We start from the raw sequence: 24,730 nt of genomic DNA, 5'->3' as shown, positions 1-24,730 counted from the left end.
TATTCCACCCTCTCCTCACAATCCTCACTATCAAACCTAATCTCCCTTTCCCAGGTATCCCTGTCATTACCCTGATCTTCACTAGACCTGGTTGCCAATTAGCCCTTTGTGCCAGTTACTGCTGCCGAACTCTGGCCAGGCATCAGGCGATATCAACGCTCTTGTCCACCATTCCCTCAACCCAGGTCTGTGCTGACTGGGCAGCTTCCACCATGGTTGTGCAGAGCGGATTTAAAACCTCCACCTTGTGTTTACAATTCCCTGTTTTCTCCTCTTTTCAAGAGATTGTCTCATATTTCTGTTTTATGATGGCTGCTAGCAGCCAAACAGCCCCTCTCTGGCTCCCCCTATTGTTCTGGAACACTAATCCTTTTAGTTACAGACATGCTATAGTGTCCCATCTTTAATCTTCGGGGTTCCAGCTTGTCTGTCCAATCTACCAGTGCACCATAGTTGGGCAGGCTGCCAAACCTCACAGAGTCATCAGTCCACCCAAGTATTTGGTACTCTTCCCACAGGGGGAGGGTGGTGGTCTTCCTTCTTACTCTTACTGCTAAACATTTTTGCAAACACTTTTGCTTTCCATTGTACCTGAAGATTATCTGCTAACTAAGCCAATAGGTTTTGTTAAAACAATAGGTTCTCAGATCTGACTCATTGTGACAGAAGGACACAGAAACCAATGATCTATTTAGCACTCAAACAAACAGATAGCCGATGTTTCAGGCCAAGACTCTTCTTCAGAACTGAGAAGGAAGGGAGAAGGTGTCAGAATAAAAAGATGGAGGGAGGGGAAGGATACCAGCTGGAAGGTGATAGGAGAAGCCTGGTGGCAGGTGAAAAGAAGTAAGAGCCCAGATTGGGGAATAGAAAAAGAGGGAAAGGGGAAGGAATTTTATTTTACTGGGAGGAGAAATCGCTATTCATGCCATCGGGTTGGAGGGCATCCGGACGGATAATAAGCTGTTGTTTCAAAACCCTAAAGGTGTCCTCATCTTGGCATAAAGCAGGCCATGGACCAACATGCCAGAATGGGAATGGAAATTGGAGTTAAAATGTTTGGCAACCAGAAAATTCCGCTTTTGGCATTTGGACTGGAGATTACCAACACTAGTGACATGCAAAACCCTAAGGCAATGCTTATCTAGCTTATACAGTTCCTCCAAGCATTGGAGTGAAGGGCTGGACCTTCCAACCAAAGGGCCCTGCCCTGCTACCTTTCCCATTGCAGGTCTCAGAGAAGGGTATTCTGAGCAAGGACATGGAGAATTGTGGTCATGGGATTCGAAGATATTTTACCTGTACTCAAGGTGTGAAGGATATCAGGAGTGCAGTACATGGAAGCATGATCAAGCTTGGTTCTGTGGAGGAATGTTGAGCAGGAGTCAGAATGAAACAGGGACAGGAGAGGGACTGAAATGGACAAATAAGCAGAGGCTGCAGGCTATTAATAGAATGGTGCATGGCTGGGAAAGAGCGAGCTACAAATAGTCAAAGGAGGAGATAGCTGGAGGACTGTGGGTACGTAGAGCACTAAACATTACAGCACACTTGGAACAAGCCCTTTTGCTCATTGTGTTTTACTAATTAATCTAGATATGAGGGGTGGCACAGTAACGTACTGGTTAGTACATTGCCATATAACACCAGTGATCATCAGTCGGGGTTCAGTTCCTGCTGTAGCCTCTAAATAATTTGTACCTTCTCCATATGATCACATGGGTTTTCTTCCGGGTGCTCTGCTTTCCTCCCACAGTCCAAAGACATACTGGGTAGGTTAGTTAGTCATTGTAAATTGTCCCACGATTACGTTAGGGTTAATTGAATTTGTTGGGGGTTGCCGTAGTGGTACGTCTCGAAGAGCCTACTCCTCACTATGTATCTAAAGAATAAAATAAATGCATGACTAAACTAGTTGAATCTGCCCTCATAAAGTTCATATCCTTCCATTCTCTGTATATTTATCTGCTTACTTAAGAGCCTCTTAAACATTTCTATCATATATGCCTCACTAGCACCACTGGCAGCACATTCCCAGCACACACTCCTCTCTGTGTAAAAACATGCCCACAAATCTTTTTTGAACTTAGCCCCTTTCACCTTAGAAGCATGCCCTGTATAATTAGCCATGGATACCCTGAACTCCAAAAAATGGGAGGGAATGTTTCCTTTAACAGCAGTGAATGGTTATCCAGGTAAGCATTTCAAAATCTTTCAATCAGAAATCAATAACAAAAGCACAGCAACTTAATACCAGAAAACATCAACTTGGGAAGGAAACTAAATACCATTTTTAAATTATTTAAATTGTCATCCATGTTTTGTCAGTCAGCTACTCATTCAGAAAATAGTTTGTAAGATAATTGCAAAAGTAATAATTCAAAGGAAATGAGTTTACTTTAGAATTACCTTTTATACATACAAAAAGTGTTTAAGATTGTTTCCCCTTAAATCTTTAACAGCAGGTGATATATCATCCTTTTGCCACGCCTACTTGGACTGTTAAATTGGGCACCATGGAACTGAATTAACCTTGACAGAAACACAAAGACACACAGAGATTCAATTGCATGGAACATGCACTTGCATTGAACGTGCACTGTACTTCAGCTATTGTGACAGATGGAAAACTGGAAAGGATGAAAGGTGATGGAGGGACACATAACTACCTTCCTTATCTGTGGCTACTCTCTTAAAAGTGGTCTCTTGCTAGAAAACTCAACTGTGTTCTCTTCACACTGCTATCAGGAAAGAAGTACAGAGCCTTAGGCCCAACACCACCAGGTTCAGGAGCAGTTATTAGCCCTCAACAATCAGGCTCCTGAACCAACACTGAACTAATTCCACAACCTATGGGCTCACCTTCAAGGACACTAGAACTTATGTTTTCAGTATTATTTATTTACCTATCCATCTATCTATACATTATTTTTTTTATTATTATTAGTTTTTCTTATATTTGCACAATTTGTCTTCTTTGAACATTGGCTGTTTGTCATTCTTTGTTTGTGTATAGTTTTTCATTGATTTTATTGGATTTCTGGGTTCTACTGTGAATGCCTGCAAGAAAATGAATCTCAGGATAGTATATGGTGAGATGTACATATTTTGATAATAAATTAACTTTGAACATTATATTTGGAGTCATGAGGAACTTACTGAAGACTGGGTCATCAAATTGTGTGGATGTGATTCTGTTTAAACTGCTAAGGGCAGTTCAGGCATGTTCCACAATGATGAAGGCTCCACACTACAATATGATATTAGAGCAAAAGTACAAGAAGGAAGGCAGGAATGGTGAATCCATACCTTTTATGTGAATTTCATAAGACAACCCCACTCAATTAGTTTGGTTTGTATCTGAATGTACCAAAGGATGGATAAATGCCCAGGGCTGAATGGCATCCAGCACAGGATGCTGTGAGAAGCAGAGAAACAAGCTCTCCACAGCACAGAAAAAGGCTCTCCAATACATCAGGTCTGTATTGCAAGTGTAGATCTGGTGAATTATTTGATGGTGGTTTGACAGACTGTTGAGTTCAAACATCATCAATGACAGGATTAAAAGAAAATACATCTGCCTTTAGGAACATTAATACCTCAGCTTCTCCACAACTGATCAGGGGCACTTCAGACATTTAATTATAGCAGGAACAGGCCTCAACTTTCTGGCTAAGACTTCAGTGCTCAAGGTACCAGAAATTCACCAGGAGAAGTCCTACAGCTGAAAGCAATTGTGCATTTGTCTGTCAATTAATACTACAACACATGATCAGCAGCTGCCGTGAATATGCTTTACATTCACAACTGGGGCCTGAATATGGTATGTTCTCAAAAAATAATTGGGGTTTCATTTCTGCAGTATATAAATAACATTGATCTAAATGACAGAAACTCTAGTATCTCAATAAAATGTTTTTCATCAAGGATTTGCCTCTATTTTAAATGTTCCAGTAGCTCAAGTTCCTATACTTATTATTGTTATCTGGAGACTCAAGATGCAATGTTGCTGCTTTCAATTGCCTTCCAAGAACAAAACATGACCTGCTTCATTTCTAATTAAAATATTGCCTACTCATAGAGTATTCTATTTGTTTTTCAATCTCACCGCTGAAATATTTCTGGGAATAAAATCCCAAAGAAAGCCATAATTTTTTGAAGTAACCAGAAGTTATATTATTGCTTTCTAGTAGGAATTGTAAGCATAAAGTGAAGACTAAATAATGCATTTTTTTGTTTCCTGAAGCAATGTTAATAAAGTCATGAAACTTCCAAATTAGTTGAAATTCTGCGACTTCATCTGCAACCATAAGAGCAAACAATAGATACAACTGACTACTGGGAATAAGAAGTAATGCCTACCCAATCGATGACAATTTATCCATGTTATTACTTTTATTTTAAAACCTTATAGCTGAAATTTTATAACAAGACCCCTCTGAAAGAAGGTTATTAAATATTTTTTTTACTGGCTTTGCTTCTCCAATCAGCTATTTACTCCCTCAAAACCATTACTTCTGTCAAAAAAATCTCAGAACATTTTTTTGCTGTATACATGGAACATAGAACATAAAACAGCACAGCACAGTATCAGACCTTTGGCCCATGATTTTGTACCAACTAATATAAACTTATTCCACGATCGGTCTAATCTTTCTCTCCTACACAGCAAATAGCCCTCTATTTTTCTTACATCCATGTGCCTATATAAGAGACTTTAAAATTTCTATATTGTATCAGTTTCTACCACAACTCCCAACAGTGTGTTCCATGCACCTCCTGGACTGTGTAAAAAAATCTACCTCTATCATCTCCTCTAAACTTTCCTACGCTAACATTAAATGGGAAAAGGTGCTGGTTGCGCATTCTTCAATATCTATGTCTCTTATAATCTTACATACCTCTGTCAAATTGCCTTGCATCCTTTTTCACTCTGAAGAGAAAAGCCTTAGCTCACTCCACCTTTCCTCATAAGTCGTGCTCTTTAATCCAGACAGCATCCTGGTAAATCTCCTCTGCGTCCTTTCTAAAGCTTCCACATCCCTTTTATAACGAGGCGACCAAAACTGAACATAATATTCTAAGTGTGATCTAACCTGACTTTTATAGAGCTAGAAGAGTATCTCGTGGCTCTTTACCCTAATCTCCCAAATGATAAAGTTCAGCACTCTGTACTCGTATCAACTTGCGTGGCAGCTTTGAGGGATTTATGGATTTTGATCCCAAGATCCCTCTGTTCCTTCACACTCCTAAAAATTCTGCCATTAATGTTGTACTCTGACTTGAAGTTCAATCTTCCAAAGTGCAACATTTCACATTTTTCCATGGTTAACTTGCACTCATGTGAGAATTCTCCATATATATTTTATTTTTAATCATTTAATTTCATGATTTTAACTCTCAATCACAGTGGTTTGGGTTCAGATTTGATATTAAAAGTTAATCTCAAAACCTAAACTCAAGTTATTTCTCTCACTGTGGCAGGAGTGATACCTCTCTCTCCCTCGTTAGTGAGGGAGAGAGCCCGTGGGATGTTGAAGTGTTGGGATGAACACTAGTTTTTGATAGTGTCTGGGGGCTTGGCTATTGCTTGCATGCCGGGAGGTGGTGGGGCTGATGCTACTACTGAAACAGGTGGGGGGATGGTGAAGGGGAAGGTTGATTCTTTGCTGCTGTTTGTGCATGGGGGGGGGGGGGGTATTCTAATTTTTTCCTGTCATTCATTCTTTGGAGTTTTTCTTCTGTTTTGTGGATGCCTGCGGAGAGTAAGAATTTCAGGTTGTATATTATACACATTTTCTGATATTAAATGGAGCCATTGAACCAAAACAACCTAATCCAGCTAGAGCTGGCTTCAGCAAAGCCATAGATAGCAAAGTGTTGTGTGAAGGGAATTCAGAAATGTACATAGTTTAATCAAAAACAACAGAAAATTCAGCATTTTCTCATCTGGACAGGCAGCATCTGTGGAGAGGGAAACATAACACTAGACAACAAATTTTTTTTCAAAAGTTTTGCTTCCACAGAATTTTTTTTTGTTTATGATAGACTGCTTGAAGATGAACACAAATATAATTTCAGACTACTTGTATCACGTAGGAATTTGGCGAAACAACAAATTAACTGTTATTGAATATAATGTGTTTAATTGTGTAATGGTGCTGATGCTTTGCAATAGTTCAACTAAGTTAAACATATTTTGTTAATGATTTTCATTTGTACTCAGTGTCTGAGGCTTCTTACTTCTTAAGTGTTCAACAATAATTTCTCAGCATTGATGGATTCCAGTTGCCCTGGTATCTTTTCTCCATGACCATAATGTCCTGGTGAAACCTTTCACCATGCTCGTCACTAGCAGCACCAAAATTTGCAGGAAGAAGTCTAAATGGGAATGCAGAAAATGAATCTTTAGTGACGTGTTGCATTTCATGGTTTTATGTGCTTGAAGCATGCTTTCAACCAGCTGCATGTAGTTTGGTGCTCTGTAGAAGTCGAGAAAGATTTCAACAACTTCCTTGAATGCCTTCCATGTGATTTTCTCCTGTCCCACTAGAAATTCTTCAAATTGCCTGTCATTGATGACCGGTTTTATTTGTGGACCAACAAAAATGCTTTCCTTAATCTTGGCATCAGTTATTCTGGGAAGCATCTGTCTCAAATATCAAAATCCTTCATAGAAATTTCTGTGCCTGGTGACAGCAAATTCCATCCTTACAATCCTGAACCCAATAATTATTACTAAAACCTGTCCTGCCAAGCAGCAGACATGCTGCCTAAGCATGCCCAAGCATGCCTGGACAAGATAGGAAACTTTCCAGCTTACATTGTAGGCAACATTTTAATTGACTTGAATTATGAACTGAAATAATAAACATAAGTTTATTAAAAAATGGTGTGTGATAGGGAAATTTCATGGTGATTTTCATGATCAGTAGCCCAAAATTCATAAGATACACCTAAAGGTATCCAGGAAGCAAAATCTTTGTTGTCTAGTGAAATTTCTAAGTCAGTAGCTCTTCATTAAAAATGAAAAAGTGAGAAAGCAAGCATGCATTTTCATTTGCAGGGATGCTTCTGTTTACATGTTTAACTTGGCTAGCCAGGATATCCAAGCTTCAGACAGCACAACAGTTTAAGGAAACCATACACAGAGTTGAGACCATAAGGAAAAGGAACATGGTCATCCATAATGCCCATTCTGAAAATTCAATCTGATAGGAGAAACACCTCCTCATTGCAGTTTTAAGAGCTCAGCTCCTTACCCTGAGATTATTTACTATAATTCTGGACTTTTTCACAAGCTAAACATCTTTTTGAGCATTTACCCTATCAAAACCTGTATGTTTCAATAAGAATATCTCTGATCTTTCTATTTTGCTAGGAGTGTAGCCCTCTCCTTCCAATCTTTCCCCGGAGGTTGGTCTCCATTTGTAGGTTTTAATCAACTGAATAACAAAATGAAATAGCTGTAGATGATAATCATCTGAAATTTTTAAAAAAGTATCATCCAGGAAAAATTCAGAATATCAATCAGAATCTGTGAAAAGAAAAGTAGAGTTAAATTTTCAGATGGATGACCAGTTATGATGTCATAGCATTACTGTCATAGCCAGACTCATTATTTGCAATAAATGAATAATTATTGAGTCCTAAAAAGTTTTATAATACTTGGTTGGAAGATAAAATGCAGCTCTTTTGACTTTAGTTGGGTTTCATTGGAAGAGTGTAATAGTGAGACGTATTAATGTCTGATCACAGAAAGTTGGCAACTAAGTTTAAAGCATAAATGGCATAATGGTGTATTAGCCTTATGTGCAAAGGAGATGGAGCTTAGCAATAGGTAAGCTTTATAGTACATGTACAGGGTATCTGTGATTCCACAGTGTGCACAATGTTGGTGCCCTGACATAAGAAAGAATATAGTAGCATTGCAGACAGTCCAAAAGAGATTTATGGGGCTAATTCTTGGGTTGATTATCATGCCCATCAATAAAGGCTAAACAGATTGGACCTGTTACCTGTAGAAAAAAATAAGGGGAAATATAAATGAAACATGGTAGACATCCCAGAGAAGATGCTAAGATGTTTTCAGTGGATGGTGAGTCTTGAACAAGGTAAAATACATTTAAGATAAATGGCTGGTCATTTAAAAGCAAGGCACATAAGATTTCTTTTCTTGTAAACGGTAATGAATTCACTACCTCAGAGATTTATAGAGGCTAAATGTTATAAGGGGTATAGGTACATTTTGAATGATCACGAGTTGCAATCTGGGATGGATTGGCCATGATCAGGTTGAGTGGGGGAAGGTGCAGGCTTACCTGGTCTGATGACCTACCTCTACTCCTATATTTTTTTCTTTTCTTGTGAGATGGAGAATTAAAGTGGCAAGCAACTTGAATTGCAAGTCCAATTGTGTTGCAATTCATTGATATAACTGTCATGAGAAGGAACAAAAAATATTTGCTTCTTAGGAACCAATTTTAAGTAAAACCCTGCTTTCCTATAAATATGTCTTACAAATCCCTTTCAAAATTCTTCTTATTGAGTATTCTTTGTCACCTTGGCACGCTTTTGCACGATTTGATGTCTGACTTAGAATGCACATCAAATGTAATATGCAAGTTGAGATATAAATCTTCAATTGTATTAGCTATGAGTTATTATCTTATCTAAAGCATATTCTTGCATTTCTTTCTAAAGTGCTAATGCCAGCAACACGTAGGAGGATGCTTTGGAATTTTATATGCCATCTGCACTCAGAACGTGCAACTTAAAATTCAAAAGTACCTTGAGAGGTAAAAGAGAAATAAATTATTTCCAACATAAAAATCATTCAATCATGCGTCTAGTTCACCAAAGGAGTCAGTAAACTTATTATGGGAACTAAGAATAAAATATGCATAGTATTTTCAGCATGTGGGCAATTAGGTCAAGAGACATAGCACTTACCTACCATGTGATAGGTAGCAAGATCAATGATCCCATTCTCCAAATGCTATTTGGGTTCAGTACTAGGATTCTTGCATTAATTACTTAGTTGAGAATTTGGGAAGTGGGAACAGTAATTTTGAAGCTAACACAAAATTAGTGGTACTGTTTAAAGTGAGGCAGGTTGTAATTAGCCCGTCGGACCTGTGTGGGGCAATGGAGACCATTGGGTTCCAAGGTTTTTAGAGAACCTGAATTGGTTAATTGTTGTTTAATGAGAAGTGCTAATCATTCAGAGCTCCTTGCATTTATCTTGAGTGACTTGCTCTTTGTAACATGGTCTCCTGGTGCTTTCTGTTTAGGCTTGTTAAGTTTATTTTGATAGGCTTGGGGACTCCACTTTGACTGTATTATTTAAAACAGCCTCCTAATTAGCACTAATTGCAGGTCCTCATTTTGAGAAATGTTGCTCCTCACGGTGTCACTCGACTGAGCCACCGGTGTTTGTTTGGAATTATTGTGAATGCACTCATCACCATTTCTACATCAGAGTCTGTCTTTCCTCTGTAGTTGGTTTTGATATTACAAGCGCAAACTGTGATATGGGTAGTCCGAGGCTACAGAATGATATTGATTGTCTGGTAAGATAAACAAGTAGATAGAATTACATACATCCCAATAACCCTGAGATGGTGCACTTCAAGGGTTCAAATAAGGATAGAATACACATCATGAACAATAGTGTCCTAGGGAGTGAAATTAAAAAGACCTCGGTATAGATGATTCCTTTAGGTGGCAGCACAGATAGACGGGGTGGGTAAGAAGATATAATGGATGTGTATCTTCACTAGGCAGGGATACCTTCATATAACTTTATAAAATATTGGTTAGATGAAAGATGGAATACTGTGTGAAGTTCTGAGTGTACAGGTGACAATGTAGAGGAAATTCATCTAGATGTTGTCCGAGATGGAATGTTTCATTTATAAGGAGAGACTAAATAGGCAGGAACAGAGGATACTAAGGAGGTGTCTGATAGAGATGTACAAAATTAAGTGAGGCATAGACATGCTGCATGTAAGAAATGACAACAGTGTCTAAAATGAGAGAGAAAGCATTTAAGGTGAATAATTATAGATCCTAAAAGGATCTGGGAAAAGGGTTTTCCACCCAATAGATGGCTGAAATCTGGAACACATTGTTTGGAAAGGTTGTAGATACAGGTACTCTTACAACATCTATGTAATATCTGGATGAGTACTTGAAACACTAAGGCATCATAGGCTAAATACCGACTGTTGGTAAATGGGATTAGTATAAGTAGGTATTTCATGGACATGGGCCTGCTTCACTGCAGCACTACTGAAGGATTCTATCTGCAATGCTTACACTGCTCTCATTTGCTATAATTAATACCCTGGATGAGAAGTTTGTCTCAGGAGGAAGGACTAGAAGATAGCCTCTGGATTATGGAGAACAGTTTTAGATAGCCTGCAGAAAATTTTTAGGAACATAGTTAGAGCAAAATTATCTGTTCAGCTAGCTTTTGTGTATTATTTTAAAAACCATGAAAATCATTCATAGAGACTGCTTGTTTAAATCTAGACTAACATAATTTGAGCTATTTAGAATTCCTGGTAAGTACTCTCGAGGCAGAATCCATTAGGTCTTATTTGGAGCTTCTAACTTTTAGTTAATATAGAGTGTGTTTGAAATTTTCTACACAGATGTATACAACATACACCATACAATCAGTTCAGATTAGGTAGATATGTAAATAAATGTAGTACTGTATTATAATAATATTAAATTTTCCATCAAGATGATTCAGATATGGTTGCTTTTAACATCAGCTGAATTTGAACATTCTAATCCAAATTCTAGGAATGGAAAACATGCTGTACCATAAACTGTGTTAAGAGGTTTCTTAAAAAAATGAATACGTATGAATATCTGTCTATTTCAAGAGCAAACTGGATAATTTGCATATTTTTATGACACCCTGAAAAAGAGGAATAACAAATAGAAAGGGCAAAGTTTGCTGGGACAAAGTGATGAAAACCTATAACACCCAAATTTTTTTCTCTCACAAAGTTTAGGACCTTCTTTGAGAGCAAAAGCCTTTTAATATCATATTGCTTAATAAACCGAGATAATAACCTGACAGTACTTCAACTATACAATTATATTCACTAGTAAGAACACAGAATTCTTGTCAAATTAGGAAATAATCCTAGAAGCTCTTTCTTATTAAAGTCACCTGTTCCACCAACTATGTTGCTCCTGGAATGAAAAGGTAAGCCTTGGCTTGAATAAAAAAAACCCAAGTCTTTCCCTAAAGTGATTCCATTCTGATATACATAGGTTTATAGATAAAAAGACTGATTTTATATGTTGATATGCTTAGGGTTAATAATTACTTTTTTCTTCCAAATTCCCATAATAATCTTATCTAACTCCTATTCTGAAGATCTTTGACTGAATGAGGTTTTATCTTGGAAATAAATTATTCTGTTTTCACTAAAGGTAATTTTGAATTTGGTGTTTATTAACATTTCATCTGAAATAATTAATTTTTCATGTTCAGTTTACTCTACTTCAAGTCCCATGCTACAGTTTAATCTCCTTGCTTATTAGTTCATTAATTGTTTTCTATTCTTTATATTTTGCTAATATCTTATTTTTCTTGAAACTAAATGGTTTATGTGGAATTAATGTTCTTTATTTATTTCACAATCTTCTCTAATTCCCAAACAGTTAGAAAAACTGCACCTGTTTCCTTCACATTCAAACAAATGATATGAAATTCCCCAGGAATTGTTCACACACTCGTTGTTATCATTACTAAAAACAGAAAGATTCTAAGTAGCATAGTATGGGAAGGGAGTATAGTAACATATAAGTAAGGCAGTGGAACAAGTGTCCCAGAGTGCCTGGACAAAATGGGATCTCATGGGCAGAGTTATGGGGACTGGAGCCCTTTCTTAGTTCCTTCCTCTTGCGATCCGTGTATGACACCCTTCCTTCGCCATTACATCTGTACACATGGGGAACGAGAGAGGACCCGAACTGTAAGCTCTGTGGTCAAAAGGGGACACAGGCTCATATACTGTCTGGGTGTAAAACAGCTCCTTAATTCAAGGGTGGTACAGGTGGCACCATGATAAGGTGCTGCTGGCTCTTGCTGACACACTACAGCGAGAGAGATGCAAGAAGAGGACGGCAGGCACAGATTTGAGGAAGGCCATCACCTTCATCAAAGAGGGAGCCAGGCCTTTCATAACCAAACAACCAAAGCCAAATCTGCTGCTAACGGCCAGGTCCTGGGAAATGATGGTCGATGTGGGAAGGAGGCTGCAGTTCCCGGAGGTGGTGCACACAACCCTCCGCCCGGACATTGTATTGTGGTCAACTGAAGACCGGAAAATAATTCTGGTTGAGCTGACAGTGCCATGAGAGGAGGTTTGCGAAGAGGCCCATGAGAGAAAGGCCTTGAAGTACCAACCCTTAGACAAGGGATGGCAGGCATAGTTGTTCCCTGTGGAGATTGGCTGCAGATGTTTCCCAGCCAAATCAGCATGGTGGTTGTTGTCAGCTCTGGGTCTGGACGAAAGGAGCAAAAAAAAAAAGAAGCTTGTAGGATGGGGGATGAGGCAGAACGAGCCTCTTGTTGGATTTGGAGTAGACGAGAGGAGGGAAGCTGGAAGCCAGGAGCAGATGGGCAGTGATTCAACCACCACTGCCGGCCCACCAACTGGACAGTGTCGTCGTTAAGGGTCGAAACACTCCGTGAAGGTTGGGAATCACCTGATGACATCTGCTCCTGGCTGAAGGCTACAGTTACCTCATAAGGTATCTGGAGAATGCACCCTAACAGGTGTATGTAACAAGTATGTAGAAGTGATTGTGGAATAACAATTGTTCCTTTAAAGCTGTAGCAACATTAAGGGTTATATTAATGAAGTGACTGTAGTGTACTATTGGAATAGATTTTGGGGAAATAATGGAGTGTGCCTACTGACTTTGTAGGCTGTTTAATTTGTGAAATTTGTCAACTTTACAGCAGCAGTACAATGCAATAGTTAATAATAGAGAAAAAAACTGCATTACAGTAAGTATATAAATAATTTGACATACATATAAAACTAGAAAATAAATAGTTAAATTAAATAAGTAGTGCAAGAATAGAAATATTTAAAAATAGTGACGTAGTGTTCATGGGTTCAATGTCCATTTAGAAATTGGATGGCAGAGTGGAAGAAGCTGTTCCCGTTATTGAGTGTGTGCCTTTAGGTTTCGGTACCTCCTTCCTGATGGTAGTAGTGAGAACAGGGAATGACCTGGGTGATGAGCGTCTTTAGTGATAGATGTCGCCTTTTTGAGGCATTGCTCCTTGAAGATGTCCTGAATATTATGGAAGGTAATGCTCATGATGGAGCTAACATAGTTTACAACTTCCGCAGCCTACCTTGATTGTGAGCAGTAGCTCCCGCTTCACCAACCCCACCACCTCCGCATACCAGATGGTCATGAGCCAGTTAGAATGCTCTTCACAGTACATCTGTAGAAATTTTTGAGTATTTATTTGAGAAACACCAAATCTTTTCAAGCTCCTAATGAAATATAGCCGCTGTTGTGCCTTCTTTGTAGCTGTATTGATATGTTGGGTCCAGGTAAGATTCTCAGAGATATTGACACCCAGGAATTTGAAATTGCTCACTCTTTCCACTTCTGATCCCTCCATGAGGACTGGTGTGTTTTCCCTCATCTTATCCTTTCTGAAGTCCACGATCAGTGTTTTGGTCTTACTAATGTTGAGTGCAGTGTTGTTGCTATGACAGCATTCAACTAGCTGATATATCTCACTCCTGTACGCTCTCTCATCACTAAGTGAAATCCTGCCAACAATCATTGTATCATCAGCAAATTTATAGATGGTATTTGAGCAGTGGCTAGCCACACAGTCATGGGTTTAAAGAGAGTAGAGCAATGAGGTAAGCACACATCCCTGAGGTGCGCTAGTGTTGATTGTCAGTGAGGTAGAGATGTTGCTTTCAATGCACGCAGATTAAGATCTAATGGTTAGGAATTCAAGGAGCTAATTGCAGAGGGAGGTACAGAGGCTCAGGTTCTGGAGCTGTTTGGTGAGAACTGTAGGAATAATTGTGTTAAATGAAGAGCTGTATTCAATAAACAGAATCCTGACATAGGTATTTGTATTGTCCAGGTGATCCAAGGCTCTGTGAAAAGTCAATGAAATTGCATCCACGTAGACACTAGACCTATTATCTTAAGGGAGGTACTGAGCAATTGTATCAAAAGTGACAAATGGCTTACTGTAAGGACACATGCTTAGCCCAGTGCTCAATTCTCTCTACACCCACAACTTTGTGGCTAGGCACAGCTCAAGTGCCATCTATAAATTTGCAAATGACACAACTATTGTTGGCGGACTATCATATGGTGATGAGAAGGTGACCGAGAGAGGGATAGATCTGCTGATTGAATGGTGTTGCAACAACAACCTTGCAGTCAACATCATTAAGACCAAGGAATTGATTGTGGACTTCAGGAAGGGGAAGTCAAGGGAACACACACCAGTCTTCATCAAGGGATCAGCTGAGGAAAGGGTGGACACTTTCAAGTTAAGTTCATGGGTGTCAACATCTCTGAAGATCTATCCTGGACCCTACATATTGATGCAATTACTAGTGACTATAGTTCATCTGGAAGAAGATGGTGCCTATGAACAATGCTACCAAAGGCAACATCCCGTAGCAATACTTTTCACTTCTTTCACATCTTTTTATTTCAGATATTGTTCTGCTACTGCTGGAGCTTGTAATCTATTTTCTGGCAGTGTGATTTCAGGCCAATCGGATGATCTGGCACTTATCTCTCTTCACGAGAGTTCCATGAGGCTGCAGCTAAAGTGTGGAGTTGCAGGAAGCCAGGAGACCGGGTGAGAGTCCATGATTGACTACATTTCTCACCAATCTCACCGATTAAAGCTCTGAGAAAGATTGAAATCATTGAGGCGGATACAGAATGCGAGCGAGTGTTCAGCACTGTCAATCAGCCTCTCACTCACTGCTGCCGGAAAAGGTCTATGTGTGGTGGTCTCTCATTCCATCTCACTCACTGCTCCTTGCACTTTAGTGATCCCTCTCTTCCTCGGTGCTGTTGGCAGATGGTGCATGACCAAGATTTAATCAATATGAGTTGTAGATTTAGACTAATTCAGGTCCTCTAGTTTCTAGCTCCATTCTGGTCGCTCTTTTTTGTTACTACTTTCGGGCAATTTTTGAATCAGGACAGCCTACAGATAATGAACACTAAGCTGAATTGAACCGAAATATGCCTTTTTGATTTTGTGTTTTTATATTCTGTTTTATTGCTTGATCTTTTTGTTACCATTTGCACAATATTTTTGGTACATTCGAGGATGGTGGGGTTGATGTCCGATGTTTTTCTTGGGTTTCCATGGTCCATCTTTGTTTTGTGCCTGTCCGTGAGGAAGACGAACTTCAGGGCTGTATTCTGCATACATCCTTGGATAATAAATGTAGTTTGAACCTTTAAGTTTGAGTAGACTTGGAATGTCACAGAAACTCTCACACTACGTATTTCTGCGGATGTATCATGGACAGCATTCTTGCTGGTTGCATCATCGTGTGGTATGGAGGGGCCACTGCACAAGATGGGAAAAAGCTGCAGAAAGTTGCGAACCCAGCCAGCTCCATTATAGGCACTAGCCTCTGCAGCACTGAGGACATCTTCAAAAGGTAACGCCTCAGAAAGGCAGAATCCATCATTAAGGACCTCCCCTCATCACCCAGGATGTGCCTGTTTCTCATTGCTAACATCAAGAAGGAGGTACAGGAGCTTGAAGACACAGATTTAACGTTTTATGAGCAGCTTCTTCCACTCTGCCATCAGATTTCCAAATGGACAATGAATCCACATACACTACCGTATCATTGTTTTTCATTTTTTGTCCTCATTTTGCACTACATATTTATTTCATATATATATATATATATATATATACAGAGGATACATGCTAATTGGGACACAATGGGACCAGTACCTTTTGAACCAATTAAGCAGCTGCCCCATTTAGCGTAAGTTGAATGAAAATAGTTAAAAAGGTATAAAAAAAGACAAACTACCGTTTAACTAAGTAACTAATTATGTATTTGAATAAAATATAGAACCAATTAGAACACTACCTAAACCATTACAATACTATAAAATTATGTATTAGTCCTTATAGTTTGCAGCAGAGGAATTCATCCATTGTATGCTGCCATATTCTTTTAATTGACTGTAAATGAACAAAATCAGTGCAAGCACCTAGTTCAGATAATGGACAGCCTTCATATAGTACTTTCAATGATTGCATCCTCCAAATCTTCAGTTTCATTGTAGCATTCAAGGTAACTGTTGGTACCATCAAATTCTTCATAGTCCCTAACTTGTTGAAGTAGTGAAATTGTTTAATTTTCACTCCCAGCTGTTTCTGGCATCTCCGAGGCTGAAATGCTTGAAACTACAGTGAGCAAAACAGTTCAAATTGTCTTACAGTTGTTTCTTGCCAACTATCAATAACAAGCTTCACTGCCTTTTGAACACAAACACATGCAACTGATGCTATTTAAAAACTGTTTGCGCCAAGCACGTTGTAGAATCTGAAAGCCACTCAAGTGCATGCTACTGACACTAGTTAGAAATTGTTCGGCAACAGCCTCCTTTATGAATTAAGTGGCATAGTGTCCAAATAAATGAACAAAATCTCAGTTATTTTCTCAGTGAGTTTTGGTTTTTTTTGTACCAAATAAGCTGCTCTTCTGATTAACTGATGGTCCAATCCACTATGTATATTTCTTTTTGTAACATTATTATAGTACTTTTTATGTTTTGCAATATACTGCTGCCACAAAACAAATTTCACTGCACATGCCAATGATATTTAACATCATTTTGATTCTGATTCTGATATCAAGTGTAATTTTTCTTAATTAGATAATGTATGTTTAACACCAAAAGGCGGAAAGCCTTGTACAATTTAGTAAAACATAAAGATATTGTACTATTTCTTGGAAGAATTGGAATATGGCACATGATGATATTGTAAATGTTCAATACAAGCACTTCAGCAGTATAGGTCACTGTTTTTTTTTAATGGCAGGAGAATTCAAGGGGACATGCCATCTGAATTTGGATGAGTGGAAGTAGCTGGTAGTGCAACCGTTGAAGAATGTTCTTGTGGCTTTCAAAGTGAAACACAAAGCTGAGCTGGAGAGATATACCAGAGGAAAGGTAAGTGGTTAATAGTCAGTGTTGACATGAAGGTCAAAAGGCCTGTTTCCATACTGTCTCTTGAATTTCTCTCGGTCTGTCCTGAGAAATGAAGCGGCAGTCTGCTGAGACCTGGAGATGTTAATGGAGCTCAGTTGAAAAGCCACTAATAATAAGTGTTTTACCAACAGAGGTAAAAAAGTGAATCTGCAAATACTGAAATTTTGAGCAACATACGCAAATGATGGAAGAAAATTCAGCCAGTCAGGCAGCACCTATGGAGAGGAATAAACAGTCAACATTTTGGGACAAGTCCTGATGAACATGTTAGACCACGAATAAAATCTTACAGCCCTGATGAACAGATGCAGGGAGAAGCAACTGAAACTGAATGAGCAAAAATTGTAGTTCAAAATACAGATACAAGAGGTACTGTAGATACTGGAAATCTAGAGTGATGCACGCAATGTGCTGGTGGAGCTCAGTAGGTCAGGCAGCATCTAAGGATGGGAATAAACAGTCGACATTTCAGACCAAGACCCTTCATCAATTTAAAATCAATATTTTTGATCACTTAATCACCACTGGTAGTTGAGGCTAGATCTGGGCAAACCAAGACGGTGAAGAAACTACTGTGTCTGATAGATATTGTGCTGTACAACACTCCTAAATTTCAAGATCTATTAGAACAAGTGAGCCATTTGAACCAATGTGGTTGTAGGATACATAGTTATAGCTGCACACATGTTAAAAAGCAATCATACGGATCAGGAACATAATGCATTGTAATACTTTGATGATTGAAGGAGATGAGTTAACAGGCAGATGCCTCAAAATGATTCAGAGCAATGACCTGGTAGGAAAATCAACCAATAGAAAAAAGAAGCAGAATTCTAACAAATGAAAAGATATTGACACAGAGAAATTGAGAAGACACAACCTTTATACAGATGTTACACCTGTATACTGTACATGCGATTGACAGTCCATTCAAATTTGTTGTTGTTAAGCCCCGTCATGAAATCATGTAAGTAGGTTGCCGATAATACTTATGAATACACAAGCATACAACGTCAAAACCTGGTTCTCTCCAGGGGAAGATGCAGGAAGCTAATGGCTTCTTGAAGACATGAGAGATAGTGATAATCTGGAGCTCAAGAGAATCAACATGAGAATCAATATTCCAATCTCTCAGCAATTGTTGCTGGAACGTGAGGCATAATCAGACAAAATGATAAAAGACAGCATTTGAAAGGAGTAATTCTGACAGAAAGGAATGCATCTCAGAATGACATAGGGTCTATTTGCACAACATCTTTGTGAGAGGAATGGAGCACTCAAGGCCAATCTAATTTCCAGAGTCAAAAGAATAATTCAACTCAGGTATATTATGGTAAGAAGGATCTTGAACTCAGTCTCCGAACTAATGAAGGCCAGCTCACCATACGCCTTCTTAACCACCCTATCAACTCGCACTGCAGCTCTGAGGTGTGTATCTCAAGATTCTTCCATTCTTTCACAATTTTAAGAATCCTGCCATTAATCCTGTACTCTGTCTTCAAGTCTAACCTTCCAAACCTTCAAACTTTTGCAGATTGAACTCTGCCACTTCTCAACCCAGCTCTGCATCCTGTCAATGTCCCATTGTAACCTATGACAGCCCTCCACACTATCCATAATATGACCCACCTTTGTATCATTTGTGAACTTATTTATCTACCTTTCCTCATCCAAGTCATAATAAAAATCACAAAGAGCAGATTACCATGGAAAAGCACTAGTTAGGGGCCTGCAGACAGAATAAGCTCCATATAAAACCATCCTCTGTCTTCTATAGACATGCCAGTTCTAAATCCACACAGCCAGGTTTTCCTGGTTCTCATGTTGCCTAAGTTTCTGAATTTGGCTACCAATAGAAAGCTTGTCAAATGCCTTACTAAAATCCATACACACTACACCCGTTGCTCAGCAATGTACTTTGTAACATCCTCAAGGAATTCATCATGCTTGTGAGGCATGACCTCCCTTCACAAAGCCATGCCTAATCAGACTATGCTTCTCCAAGTGCTCATAATTCCTGTATCTATCAATCATCTCCAATAATCTCGTGAGTGTCATGGTGATGTAGCAGTTAGGGCAACATGATTACAGCTTGGAGCATCGAGGTTCAAAGTTCAATTCCGGTGTTCTCTGTAAGAAAGTTTGTATATTCATCCCGTGTGTGTATGGGTTTCTTCCAGTTGCTCCAGTTTCCTCCCACAGTTCAAAGATGTTCCAGTTAGTAGGTTAATTGGTCATTGTAAATTGTCCTGTATTGGACTAGGGTTAAATAGGTGGGTTGCTGGGTGGTGTAGCTCATTGGGCCATAAGGGCCTGTTCCATACTGTATCTCTAAAATAAAAATAAAATTAAAAATAAAACAATTTGCCGACTAGTGATGTAAGACTTTCTGGCCTATAATTCCTAGGATTCTCCCTAGAACCTTTCTTGAAGAAAGGAATAACATTGACATCCTCCAATCTTCTAGTACTACTCCTGAGACAAGTGGGAATGCAAAGATCATCACCAAAGGCACAACAATCACTTCCCTTGCTTCCTGTAGTAACCTGGTCCCAGGCACTTATCTATCCTAATGCTATTCAAACATTATGATGTCACGTATACACAACCCTGTAAAAATATCAGCAACAATAGAACACACCTAGAGTTTGGTTTTGCTGTTAACAAAACACTGTTTTATTAGTAATTACGTAATATAGTAACTTAAACCAGGTAAACTAAGAGTTAGCAGTGTTTTGCATATATAGATGTAAAAAACTAAAGTTCCCAAACTCATTCAAGCTCAGGTGGCAAGAGTTACAGTCTTACGATGGTATGTGAGAAAGTTCAGTTCAATCCACAGAATTGTTATTGTTCGTATGACAGAGATATTTGTAATCCAAATAAAAAGGTGCCATCAATCTTCCCGTTATCCTCCAAATCCTTCAAGTTAGCCAAATGTGACTCCACTAAGGGTACCGTCTTCAAGTGGTAAAGCTACCAACCCAGGCAACGGTCAGACACACCGGTAGTTCCCACAGGGTCACCCATACACGCACTGTGACAGCCACTGATCCAGTTCCATGACATATGAAGTAACTCCAACAGTGATTTGCCACAGGCGTGCCTTCTTCAGTAAAATACCACACCCAGACAAGGGTAAACACACAAGTGGTATTTACAAAGGTTTCCCACTCACCAGAGAACCCACTCCAGTGGATTAATTATGTGACAATCACACTTTTGTATTCAAATGGAATCAAATTCACCCTTACAGTCTACTTGGAGAGAGTCCAAGCAGTGATCTCTTTGTCACTAATTTTCTTCTGTTTCAAACCTTCCTTTCCTTTCCTCTCTGCAAACTTCTTCTAGTTGTAGCACTTGTGAGAGTCATTTATCAATTATTTGGATCGATCTCAACTCATCCCTTTGGGCTACTGAAAGTTTAAACCAGCGACCCCACTCACTGGTGTCTTTCATTGACCAAAACCATCTCGACTCTGAGTATGTGTGTGTCTGTCCTTGTATATTCAAAACAAGCCACAGAGAAAATGTAAACATTCATTGTCCATCAAATAACTCCACCTCTCTCACCATAGTAACCAAGCAATTTTGTAGTCAGTAGAAATCCAACAGTGTCCAAAAGTTAGTCTCATTCTCTCGGCATTTTAAAGTGACAGTTCACAGAAAAAATGAACCCTAGGGGTATATAACAATAAGAATTCCTTTTTCTTCACTTTGACATGTTCCAGCATATTAACCTGTTCTACACTAATCTACATTCATCAAGGTCCCTCTCACTAGTGAATACTGAATCAGAGTATTCATAAAAGGCCACTCCTATCTCATCCAAGTCCAGGCACATTGTCCTACCCTGATTCTAATCAACCATTTCACTCACCAAGGCCTTTTCACATCCCCTTCAGGTTCTCCTAAGTCCCTTCTTCAGTTCTTTCCTGACTACCTGTTAACTCTGAAGAACCCTGTCTGATTTTTGCTTCCTGAACTTAAGTATGCTTTCTTCTTCCTCTTGACTAATTATCCATCTCTCTTGTCATCCATGGTTCCTTCACCCTACCACCCTTTCCATGCCTCAGTGGGACAAACACATACAGAACTCCATGCAAGTACTCACTAAGCAACCTCTATGTTTCCATGGTACGTTCCCTTGAGAAGATTTGTTCCCAATTTACACTCTGAAGTTTCTGCCTAGCCCTTCCCAATTAAATACATTCCCATACTGCCTTCTCCTGTACTATAGAACTCTTCTAATTATATTCCAACTTTGAAACAATCTTTCCTGATAAACCCTTTCATCTTGAACTAAAAATGGTAAAGTAAGACTTTTATTCATTTCAATAGCTTAATTGTTGCACAGCAAAGAGGATACTTGAATTCCATCTTCATACAGAAGAAAAAAGTGAGGCTAAATGTGCCATTTTTAATTATATAATTAAGTGAGTTTTGTACCCTCTGCTAAATTCTTGGAAACTATTTATTCATGTCTTATCCAAAAGAACAGAAGCATGTGTTGTGTTGCAAAGCAACTATTATATAACAATATTGCTAGGTAACGGGATGACTGATACTGGCAGATTTTGGCTGAACGATGTGACAGTTTGGTTGAAAGTCTTTTCTATTGAATGAATGGAAATGTCTGATAAAAACAAAAAGCATTTGGGGTGATCTTCTGAAATTTTTGCCAATCCACCAGCAGACAAGACTATAACTAGGCTTTTTCTGAGCTCAGTCAAGATACATGCCACTGGGCACCCAAAATATACCAGTGAATACTTGATGGAGTCAAATATGGTGGCTTGCTCGCTCAATGCCAGGTTACATAGACTTGCAGTACAGCAGCCAAATTAACACAAATAACTGTTGGGATAAAAGAAAGTCAGAATTCATATCAAAATACTTAAGATATTTTCAATTGCTTGAGAAAATATGCGAGCTAAGCATTGTTGAATATTGTTGAATGTCACAGATATTCAGGAATATTCAGTCTCAGTGACAGATTTTGGCAGCCAGGGTCAGGACTGTCAGGACTGTCAAAAGGATTTTGACTGGAGCCAAACTCTTGTTCTGGAGAGGTTACACATTGCATTATACAGGGTTAGGTGAGGTAATTATGCTGAAACAGTGAGGCCCAAGGGGGGTGGGGTGCGGGTGAACAACGATCCCTGGGTAGCAGTGGATCTGCCCCAGTTGGGCACTGCCAAGGTGCTGAAAAAGACAACTGGCATGTTCATGACTGAATAAAAACTGTGTAAACTTAATTACTTTATTTTAACTATATAAATAAAATATGTCTTCAATACATAAAAAGGATTGTAAATTCTGCGAAACATATTTTGTCTTAGAACCTACTCAGTACATTGGAATTTTGCCATGAGGGAGTATATTTTCCTTCTGTGAAAATAATTAACATAGTTTATTGATTTCTTTACACCTCAAATATAAGCTCAAAGATGCATCTGGGTCCCCTTCTGTCGGATTTCTGACTGAGGAGTTCAGTAATGCAGTTTAGCAAAATCTCTTTTAATGCTATCTAATGGAGCAGGACGGTCACCCTGCCACTGAGAAGTTCATAAATAGCACAACAGAGTGGAAAACATTATTTTCGCGACCGCTGCTAATGATCGCAAAACTCTGCTTGCAAGTCCGCCATTGTTTTATACAATGATGATGAAAAGCAGGAAGCAGGTATTTTTGAGTATCAGAGGGCAGAGCAGTCACCATATTTGATGCAACTGCATGCTTGTCACTGCGATGCTGCACTGACTCAAAATTCCAAAGGGCATTGGGAACAATTGTATAGAAATGTGAAGGTTTTTATTTTAAAATATGTTTATGCAAATGAATTGACAATACAAGAACCCAAATGAAGCATACAATGAGTTTTGATGCGAACCGCAATGGATGTTAAATTATGCATGTCACCTTTACATTCAGACCATGTTCTGCTTTGGTCCTGCAGGGGGCCAAGTGCAGCGCGATCATCATCATCATCATCATCATTGACGTAGGGAGAGAGAAACAATTTTGAATAGGTGAGAAGGAAGCAAATGCCAGCTGGAATCTTTTGCGTTCATGCTGATATGCTGAGCTATTGGTATGAGTGGGCCTATGTGTCAGTTAAACAAAAAAAAAGTCATGTGATGAAGGAAGCCTAAGGAGACAAGTAAAAATGGTGGTGCATGGTCACCTGATTTCACACTTGCAGCCATTCACTGAGATGGTGTCATTGCATGCCTTAGGTGGGGGTAAGGAACCCAAATCTATCTTCAGTGAGATACGTTCTGGCCAATACAACAGTAATGAACTAGTTAATGTCATTAACACATAACTTATATAAATCAGTTTCAAGGTATATCACATACTCACTTACCAAGCAGCTCCACAGAACAAAACAGATATCCCATTTGTTGAAGTACTACTGTGGTGAGAAGAATGCTTTGGGATAGCAGAGAGTCATAAATCCATCATACATAATCTATAACTATACAAGATCTGAATTCATTGTTGCACTGGCAGATTATTTAAGGCATTGGAATGCTGAAGATTATTTAGAATGTACATTAAGAGAAAATATGCTTGTGGTCCAAAGAACAAGGAAATACAGTCCAAACAGAAATGTTTTGAATGCCTAATATTTGATTTAGTTTGTTGGACTCCATTTCTTTTCCTGGAAATTGCAATGAAAACTGCCAGGAATTTTATCTTTCAGCAGCCATAATGGTAGGCTTCAATCATAGGACAAGTCCTAAATCTTTTTCCAATATCAGGGAGAGCATGTGACAACCACAAATGGCATAAGCCAGTGTTAAAACTGCACTACCAGCCCATCCTTCATTAATCGTTTTTTTTAAGAATGGCTTCAAACACTATGTAGAACTTTGAACATAGAACTCTGTAGCTCTGGAACAGGCCCTTCAGCCCACAAGGTTGTGTTAAACTAGTTAAATGCCTATCCAAATTAATATGTCCTGCCAACACAATGCCTGCTACCACCCCTGGCAGCATATTCCAGGCACCACCCATCTCTGAGAAACCAACTGATCCCCCGCATCACCTTTGAACTTATACCCTCTCACCTTAAATGCACACCTGTTAATACAAGACATTGCAGCCCTGGGGGAAAGATATTAGCATCCTAATCGTATAAACCTTGATCATGTCTCCCTTCAGCCTCGATTGCTCCAAAGAAAACAACCAAAATTTCTCCGTAGTCTTCTTATAGCACATGTCCTCTAATCCAAGTAGCGTTCTTGTAAACCTCTTCTGCACCCTCTCCAAAGCCTCCACAACCTTCCTATAATGAGGGGCCAGAAATGATTACATTACTCTCGATGCAGCCGAAGCAGAGTTTTATAAAAGAGCATTTACTTTCTGACTCTTGAATTCAGTGCCTCAACTAATGAAGGAAGGCATGTTCTGTGCCTTCCTTAGCACCATC

The sequence above is a fragment of the Hemitrygon akajei genome, chromosome 15, assembly GCF_048418815.1.
Source record: "Hemitrygon akajei chromosome 15, sHemAka1.3, whole genome shotgun sequence".
Taxonomy (NCBI): domain Eukaryota; kingdom Metazoa; phylum Chordata; class Chondrichthyes; order Myliobatiformes; family Dasyatidae; genus Hemitrygon; species Hemitrygon akajei.
This window is presented reverse-complemented; position numbering follows the sequence as displayed.